Below are 9511 nucleotides of genomic sequence, written 5' to 3'. Positions count from 1 at the left end.
AAGCCATGCCGTCCATGCTTTCATTCCGCTGGTTACCAAAAGAAGGGTTGCAATAATCAACGGCTACCCTTCCTCTCAAGATGCAAAATCTCGACCGTCGAGGGACACCACCGAGCCGGGAGGTCTCCCAAGCTCAACTTTCCAAACAGCAGCAACATGCTACATGTTTTCCACAAAAATACTCGAGACATCAACACATGTCACAAACTTGGGGATTCTCATTAGGGTATTGGTTTGGCGGTTTACAACGTGCGGCGTACACTACGCCCGTTACAAGACAGTGTCATAAGAATGAGGCAGTTAGTAAATACAAGGAGCAATGGTGAAACGCTTTCATTCATTATGAAACATCAATTCCAGGCATTAGCGTTTACCACCTCCTCCGATTTACTCAGACGTTTCTATTTCTTACGAGACCAGAGTTCGTTTCACTTCGACTTGTATAAATAGGTATTACTTATTACCACCGAACAACAAGTTTTGGTCAGGAGAATACAACACTCAGAAATCACCTGTTAGCTTTCCCATCTGTTAGCTTGTGCTTTCTGATACAAGTCAAAACAACTACTCTTCCAGAATCAACTATTCTGGTCTCAACACTCCCTTCGCTTCCCTCCCCAAAACATACCTTCTCCTTCACTTTGTGACCGAAGCAATTCTGGAACGGACATTTCTTGGTTTAGGCCGGATTTGTACAGATTGATCTCTCGAATCTAAAGTACTCCCTTGCAGTATATTTTTTAGGGTTTAGACCCGTTTCTCACCCACTCACGCGAAATTACCGAAATCAGCAGAAACCGTTTTCCCCCTCAAACACTTGTTTACTCTTTCAAACCTGCAAAAGTGAGCAAAAAACCTATCATTCAAGAGTCAACATTGACCTTTCACGAAACTACGAACAATTCACATAAACTCCTCATGTGAACGTTCCATGATTTTATGCCGCAAACACACATCATAAAATCATAAAATATAATTGTTTATCTCTAACAATTACTCAAAAATGTATATTTGATTTTTAATCAAAAATTAAAACTCACGTGTGAAAAACAAATTCCTCTTTTACGTCAGTTAATAAAAAAAAAACCTTATTTTTCTCAAACAAGCATCCGTCTATGAAACTAGGGACTTTTCTATTTTTGCAAGGGTCCACATATTCCAAATAAAATTTTGAAAGCACAAATAAATTTTATCATGAACTACAGGTCTTTTCAAAATTGCTTTAACTTTAAGGATCATTACTTATTACTTTTACTACGAACGAACCTACGTTTCTAAAAGTATTTGCGAAAGTTCATGATTTGAAAACAAATTTGGATTTTCATGAAACCTCATAAACAAAATTTTCTCTACTGCAACTAGACCATGTATATTCAATAATATATGTATCTCTTCCAAGTTAGGGATTATTGCTTGTTTCTTAAACTATCGAAGGAACGGGCATAGTATTTTCAAAACAAACGAATTTCATAAAACCTACCATACATGCACACATGAAATTTTGTTTTGAACAACTAATGTAAAGTTCATGAACTCACAACAAAAAAAAACTTACTTGTCAACGGCGCCGGAAGTTAGCCGGCGGTGGGTGGATTTCCGGCAGTGATTGGAGCTCCGGCAAACAATTTGTTTTTCTTCCTGCTCGTGAAGAAGAGAAAGAGAGTGGTCGTCAGCTGGGAAAATAAAAACTAAAAAAAATAGGGTCTCTTTCCTTTTATATTAATTTTATTTCCAAAACCAAATAAAACATGGGTTTCCTTTTTTGGACTTGGGCCCATAAATCCTAAACCGACCAAAACTGAGCCTCCGGGCGTCCAAATCAGCGGTGCCTCATCTCTCCGTATTCACGAGATGATACTGTATCATACTATCAGGGTCCTCACCCGAAAATTTTCTCGTACATGACACCATTGGAGAAAATCTGAGGATTTTGAAAATACCTTTGTGCAACTGAGTTCAACCACTGATCTCAGCGACTTAAAATCACCATTTAATGCTTACTGCGGAACATGACTGTCCCTTACTAAGCATGGGACTTAATGTAGATGGTGGATTTTCAACAAAGGTCAAAATCGTAAAATCATGATACTCCATGTTTCTGACGCGGCTTTCAGGTGTGACGATTCATATTTTACGATCCATGATGAATATGTTTCTCGAAAGGCCTCCACTAGCTGAGCGTTTGATAGACACATTTTTGTGTCCGATTTGTCTCGATTCTATATATTGTTAGGGCTCATTTTTGTACTTATTATGGTGTTTTATTTATTTATAGGTATTTTTGGCCAATAAAAATTTTTGGAAAAAATTGGCTCGAAAAGTTGTCGGAAAGCACTCGGAGGACATTTTCTATTCGGAATCTCACTTTGGATAAGGGGTAACCTAATTACTAAGGGGCATCCCATTTCCAGGCAGTTGCTACGCGAACCTAAGCCTAAAATTTTGACTAGAATGAGACCGATATGGTAACGAGCTTAACAAGAAAGTCATTCGAAAAATATTGGTTACTCTTTTAAGCATACTTCGAAGTTCTTGACGGTTTCTGTAAGTTGAATGCGTGACTGCGCCTCCTTGTAATACCGGTGAGGCCGTGGGTACCAAAACTCCACCGAGTTTCCCTCGCCTCTATTCATCTTACGTTAATTCGGATTGATTCCAGAGGGGTTTGCTTAAATTGTAACGAATTCCAGTTCGAAGGATTAGAAGCTGGTCTAAAAACAATCTAAGTGGAGCCATCATGCTTTTTGTTTGCTAGAAATCAATAGGTTTGATTTGGTTGAGTCGGCCTTGATTTGTGTTTGCTTACCCTTCTAATTTAGAAAATTCTATTGTATGCCTGAACGTAAAAGAGACGCACTAGGTAGGTTTGTTAAAGAGTAGTTCGAAGTGTCTCGATTACCCTAATCTAGAAAGTCCGGCTTTTGAAGAGTCTGTTTTTGAACGTTCTTTGACTGAGGAGAGAATCCCTGTTGCTCTGATAGTGCCAGAAATTGCAACTTTGAAAGCTTTGTTGAATCCAACTAGGACTACCCGTCCTTCGTGTATTAAGTTAGCTGAAACGGAGGCACCCTATGAACTGAAACCTGGAACCTTACACATGCTCCCAATCTTTTTAGGGAAAGAAAATGAAAACCCTTATTACCATGTTAGGGATTTTGAGGAAATTTGTAGTACTCTAAGAATTAGAGGCTTAGATGATAATGCTTTGAAACTTAGGTTATTCCCATTTTTCCTGAAAGATAAGGCCAAGTCGTGGCTATATAGTTTGGACTCCGAGTCAATTGAGACATATGAACAACTTACATCTGCCTTTTTCAATAAGTATTTCCCTAGGCACAAAACATCGTCTATTAGGACGCAAATATGAACATTTTCACAACAAGAGGGAGAATCTTTATATAGGTATTTGGAAAGGTTCAATGATTTATTATCCCAGTGTCCTCATCATGATTTAGAAAAGGTTAGGATAGTTCAGATCCTTTATGAGGGTTTAGATTATTCCACAACGACCATGGTTGAGTCTCTATGCACTGGTGGATTTGAAAACCAAACTGTTGATGCGGCGATGGAATTTTTTAATGAAATCGCCGAAAAAACCCAGAAAAAAATTCTTTTAAGTAGAGGAAACGTTAATAGGGTAGAAGCAGGCTATGAATCAGATGCCAAAATTGTTGTTATAGAAAAAAGGTTAGAAGCCTTAGAAGTGGGCCAGACTAGTGGTAGAGTGGAGCCTTTTTGGGAAGGCCAGAATATTGAAGAGCAGGCCAATGCTCTTTATAATAACACTATATTTGATAACCGTCAAAATATTGACCCATATTCAGAAACCTGTAATCCTAGTTGGAGAAACCATCCGAACCTTTCGTGGTCTAAGGGCCAAAGTCAAGGTCAGTTTAGTAATTCTAATGCTCCCCCAGGTTTTGGCTATACTAAGAATCCTTCAGTACTAGCTCAGTTTCAGAATCAGTCAGATAAGAAAATCCTAAGTTTAGAGGAATCTCTCGCCTTGTTAACTCAGCAAACTGCAAAATTCCAGTTATCCGTAGAACGGAGTCTACAAGCTAGTAACAGGATAGGACAAGAAAATAGTCAGGCTATTTCCGAGTTAAAAACCCAGGTTGGTCTGATAAGTGATTCTTTGAGAGAAAAAGGTAAGTTTCCTAGTCAAACACAACCCAACCCTAGAGGAGTTCATGAATTAGGTGCAAAACCATCGAATCAATTGAATGCTGTTAGAACCCTTAGAAGTGGTAGAGTTGTAGACAATAAGGTAACCATGCCCGATAGTGAACATACTGTAGTTCACCCCTCAGGATCTCACCTCTCAGGACCAGTAGCTGAAGAGACTGATAAAGTTTCTGATGATGTGAATTCGGTTCCTGAAAGGTCTGATTTTAGGCCTAGAGCCCCATTTCCTCAGCTATTAGTACCAACAAAGAAGGAATCGAACTTTAATGACATAGTGGAGGTTTTTAAGCAAGTTACCATAAACCTTCCCTTATTAGATGCAATTAGGCAAATTCCTGCTTATGCCAAGTTCCTTAAGGATATGTGTACGCGAAAGCGAAAACTTAGCGTCCATAAGAAAGCCTTTTTAGCTAGTCACGTAAGTTCAATCATTCAAGAACACCACAACTCCAAAGTACAAAGACCCAGGTTCTCCTACCATTGCTTGCACAATAGGTAACTTCCGGGTAGAAAAAGCTTTACTTGACTTAGGAGCCAGTGTGAACTTACTGCCATTCCATGTATACTTACAGCTAGGACTTGGTGAAATGAAACCTACTCAGATGACACTGCAGTTAGCTGATAGGTCTGTTAAAATCCCTCGAGGTGTTATCGAGGATGTTCTTATTGAGGTCGACAAGTTTATTTATCCAGTGGATTTCGTGGTCCTAGATACCCAACCTGTCCCTGACCCAGAGAACCAGATACCTGTGATTTTAGGTCGCCCATTTTTAGCTACGTCTAATGCGATCATTAACTGTCGAAATGGTGTGATGAGTTTATCTTTTGGTAATATGACTATGGAGATGAACATTTTTAATGTCAGTAAGCAACCTCATGAGCTAGATGACACATGTGTTGAGGAGGTGAACATGATAGAAGCCTTAGTTCAGGAGTCATTACCAAACATCTTGTCTGAAGACCCATTAGAAAGTTGTCTATCCCATTTTGGTTTAGATTTTGACGACGATAGCACTATTGAACAGGTGAATGCTCTATTAGATTCTACCCCTGTGTTAGACACTGATAGATGGAAAGCTAGGTTCGAACCGTTACCAGTTTCTGAGACTACCCTAATTCCTTCTTTAGAAGAGCCCCCAAAGTTGGACCTTAAACCACTACCCGATACTCTAAAGTATGTGTTTTTAGGCCCATCTGAGACTTTACCTGTGATTGTAGCTTCCAATTTGGATAGTGATCAGGAAAGTAGGCTAGTAAATGTACTTCAAGACAATAAGGAAGCTTTAGGGTGGACTATAGCAGACATTAAGGGTATAAGTCCTACTGTGTGTATGCATCAGATTCATTTAGAGGAAGACTCCAAACCTTCTAGGGAGATGCAACGTCGACTGAACCCTAACATGAAAGAGGTAGTTCGAAAAGAGGTGCTTAAGTTGTTAGATGCGGGTATTATTTACCCAATTTCAGACAGTAAGTGGGTCAGCCCTGTTCAGGTTGTCCCCAAGAAATCAGGTATCACTGTAGTCCAGAATGATAATAATGAATTAATCCCAACCCGAGTGACCACGGGATGGCGTGTGTGTATTGACTATAGGAAATTGAACAAGGTCACAAGGAAGGTCACTTTTCCCCTTCCTTTATCGACCAAATGCTAGAGCGATTAGCTGGACATAGTCACTATTGCTTCTTAGATGGCTACTCCGGTTATAATCAGATCGTTATTGCCCCAGAAGACCAAGAGAAAACCACTTTTACCTGTCCCTTTGGTACCTTTGCGTATAGACGCATGCCTTTCGGGCTATGTAATGCCCCTGCAACTTTTCAGCGTTGTATGATGAGCATATTTTCTGATATGGTAGAACGGTTCTTAGAGGTCTTTATGGATGATTTTTCAGTGTTTGGTTCATCTTTCGATGAGTGCTTGCATCATTTGACATTAGTGTTGACTAGGTGTAAGGAAAAAAATTTAGTGCTTAATTGGGAAAAATGCCATTTCATGGTTAAATCAGGAATTGTATTAGGGCACATCGTCTCTTCAAAGGGTATAGAGGTAGACAAAGCCAAAGTTGACCTTATTAAGACTTTACAGGTCCCAAAAACCGTAAAAGATATTAGGTCATTCCTAGGGCATGCAGGTTTTTACCGTCGATTCATTAAGGATTTTAGCTTGATTTCTAGACCTCTTTGCAATTTGCTTGCAAAAGATGTTAAGTTTGTCTTTGATGATGCTTGTTTAGAGCTTTTGAGAAGCTTAAAACTTTACTCACTACTGCCCCGATAGTCCAGGCACCTAACTGGAACCTACCCTTTGAGATTATGTGTGATTCTTCAGATTATGCTATAGGCGTCGTTTTAGGACAACGAGAAAACAAATTACTTCATGTGATTTATTATGCTAGCAAAACTCTGAATGATGCCCAAATGAACTACACAACTACCGAGAAGGAACTTTTAGCCATCGTGTTTGCCTTGGATAAGTTTAGGTCCTACCTATTAGGTTCTAAGATCATAATCTATACAGATCATGCTGCTTTGAAATACCTTTTATCTAAGAAGGATACCAAACCTAGATTGATTAGATGGATCCTATTGTTACAGGAATTTCCCCAGACATTAGAGACAAAAAGGGTGCAGAAAATGTAGTAGCAGACCACTTGTCTAGGCTAGTTGTTAGTTCCCCTAGTGATTCCCTTCCTATAAGGGATAGCTTTCCTGATGAACAATTGTTCTCTGTTTCCCAATCACCTTGGTATGCAAATATAGTGAATTATCTTGTTACTGGTCGAACCCCTCAACATTGGGGTAAGCAAGATCGTTCTAGGTTTTTAGCCGAGGTTAAGCATTTCTTTTGGGACGATCCTTATCTGTTTAAGTATTGTCCGGACCAGATTATTAGGAGATGTGTATCTGAGAGTGACCAGTCTAGTATTATCTCCTTTTGTCATGAACATGCATGTGGGGGTCATTTTAGTGCTAAGAAGACTGCTGCTAAGATTTTGCAGTGTGGATTTTACTGGCCTTCGTTGTTTAAAGATTCCCATAGTCATTGTGTTTCTTGTGAGCGTTGCCAGAAGTTAGGAACCATTTCCCGTAGAAATATGATGCCTTTGAACCCTATTTTAGTGATTGAGGTCTTTGATGTGTGGGGCATTGATTTTATGGGTCCATTTCCTATTTCGTTTGGTTATCTTTACATACTTGTCGCTGTAGACTATGTGTCTAAGTGGGTTGAGGCGGTTCCGTGTAAACGAATGACCACAGGGTCGTAGTCCAGTTTTTGAAAGAGAATATACTTACACGTTTTGGTACGCCGCGAGCTATAATTAGTGATGGAGGTTCACACTTTTGTAATAGACCGTTTGCTCTTTTAATGAAACAATACGGTATTACCCATAAAGTAGCAACCCCATATCACCCTCAGACTAGTGGTCAGGTAGAGGTTTCCAATAGGGAAATTAAACGTATTCTAGAGAAAACAGTTAATCCAAATAGGAAAGACTGGTCGTCGAGGCTTACTGATGCCTTATGGGCTTACCGTACTGCGTTTAAGACACCCATTGGAATGTCACCTTATCGTTTAGTGTTTGGCAAGGCATGTCACCTGCCTGTTGAGTTAGAGCATCGAGCCTATTGGGCTATTAAGAACTTAAACTTTTCACTTGACAAGGCAGGAGCTCAAAGAAAGCTCCAGCTCAATGAGTTGGACGAGATTCGTAGAGATGCATACGATAGTGCTAAGGAGTATAAGAACAAAATGAAACTTGTGCATGATAGGAATATTTTACGAAAGTCATTTTCTCCAGGTCAAAAAGTTCTTCTGTATGACACTCGTTTGCATCTATTCCCCGGGAAGTTGCGCTCTCGGTGGACCGGTCCTTTTGTGGTCCGTACTGTTTTTCCTCATGGCGCTGTTGAGATTGAGACACCAGATGGTAGTAGTTCTTCGAAGGTTAACGGTCAGCGATTGAAGCCCTTTTTAGAGCCTTTTCCTACAGGTGATGTTGAGGAGGTCCCTCTGGAGGACCCTGTTTACCTTGATTGACCATCGAGGCGATTTTGTATGTTGTATAATATTTTTGTAGGTTTTTGGTTACACTTCACCCAGGTACTATCTTTCCGACTTCTCTCTTTACTATTTCCTCATGTTACTTATATTTTTGGTACTGTTCTTTGATTAGAAACATTGAGGACAATGTTAGATTTAAGTTTGGGGGTGGGGTAGAACTTTTTGTTACCTTTTCGTTGCAATAAATAAACTCCAGAGCCTAGAAATTTATCCCTATTAAGGATGGCACTAACCAATCTAAGTGGATGGAAGCATTTTGGTTGTAGGAGTTGAGGAACCAATCTGACTAGATGGCAACATCTAAAGAGTCTATTCATAAAAGCACAGAGCTCAGGTGTTAGAAATAACATGATAGTTTCACCATATCTCGTTGAGTCCTTTTCACTTCTGTTTTTATTTTGTTTTGTTTTTAAACTATGTTTCTCTAAGTGATTAGGTGGGGCTCACGATTCAAGTTGTTACCAATGCTAGGGTGAATTAGAGTGATTGAGATACAAAAAAAAAAAAAAAAAAAAAAAAAAAAAGACCAGACCATTAGACCAACTGGAATAAATTCAATAAAGTCGACCACTGGAACCCTTGTATATGCCAGTTGTGTTGACCTAGAGTTAGGATTATCGACCACTGGTACCCTTGTATATGCCAGTGTGCTGATATTAGTCAGACCAGTATCTCAGTCCATTAGGATAGGTTCATTTTGGCGGAGGCCTTCAGACAGATATGAGAAACACCGTTCACCTAATAAACATCAAAACCATCTATGTTTTTCTATATCTATCTTCTTGATCTATCCATGTGATTAGTTTTGACTCCGGATATTGATGTCCATAGTACGACTATCTGAGTAGAGATCTGTCACTTCATATGAATTTTAGTATGCTTGAGTGCAAACTCGTGTACAACAATTGGAATTTCGCATCAGGGTACTTCCTCCTGTAGTCAATAAGTATGCCAACCAAGGAGATTCTTTAGTGCCTTCCAAGGTTCTGTGTAGATAGCTAGGGTCTGGAGTATAAAGGTTTTGTGGGTATACCTTTGGTAAGCCCTCCGAAGACAACACTCCGCCACTAGGACACCTAGGGGTTTAAAGGCTTATTGCATACGCTAAATTCAATCGACGATGCCTGCGACAGTGAGTTAGGATTTTATTTTTATTTTATTTTTGCTCGAGGACTAGCAAATAATAGGTTTGGGGGTATTTGATAGACACATTTTTGTGTCCGATTTGTCTCGATTCTAGATAATGTTAGGGCTCAT

The 9511-nt window shown here is 39.5% G+C and overlaps 1 pseudogene; it reads right to left on the bottom strand.

Annotated features, from left to right (window-relative positions):
- Positions 1-3353: 3353 nt before the first annotated feature.
- LOC113325575 lies at positions 3354-3453 on the bottom strand (annotated as a pseudogene).
- Positions 3454-9511: the final 6058 nt, after the last annotated feature.

Source organism: Papaver somniferum, chromosome 11 (genome assembly GCF_003573695.1).
Source record: "Papaver somniferum cultivar HN1 chromosome 11, ASM357369v1, whole genome shotgun sequence".
Classification (NCBI taxonomy): domain Eukaryota; kingdom Viridiplantae; phylum Streptophyta; class Magnoliopsida; order Ranunculales; family Papaveraceae; genus Papaver; species Papaver somniferum.
The sequence above is the reverse complement of the archived record's forward strand: the minus strand, read 5'-3'. Positions and strand labels throughout refer to the sequence as shown.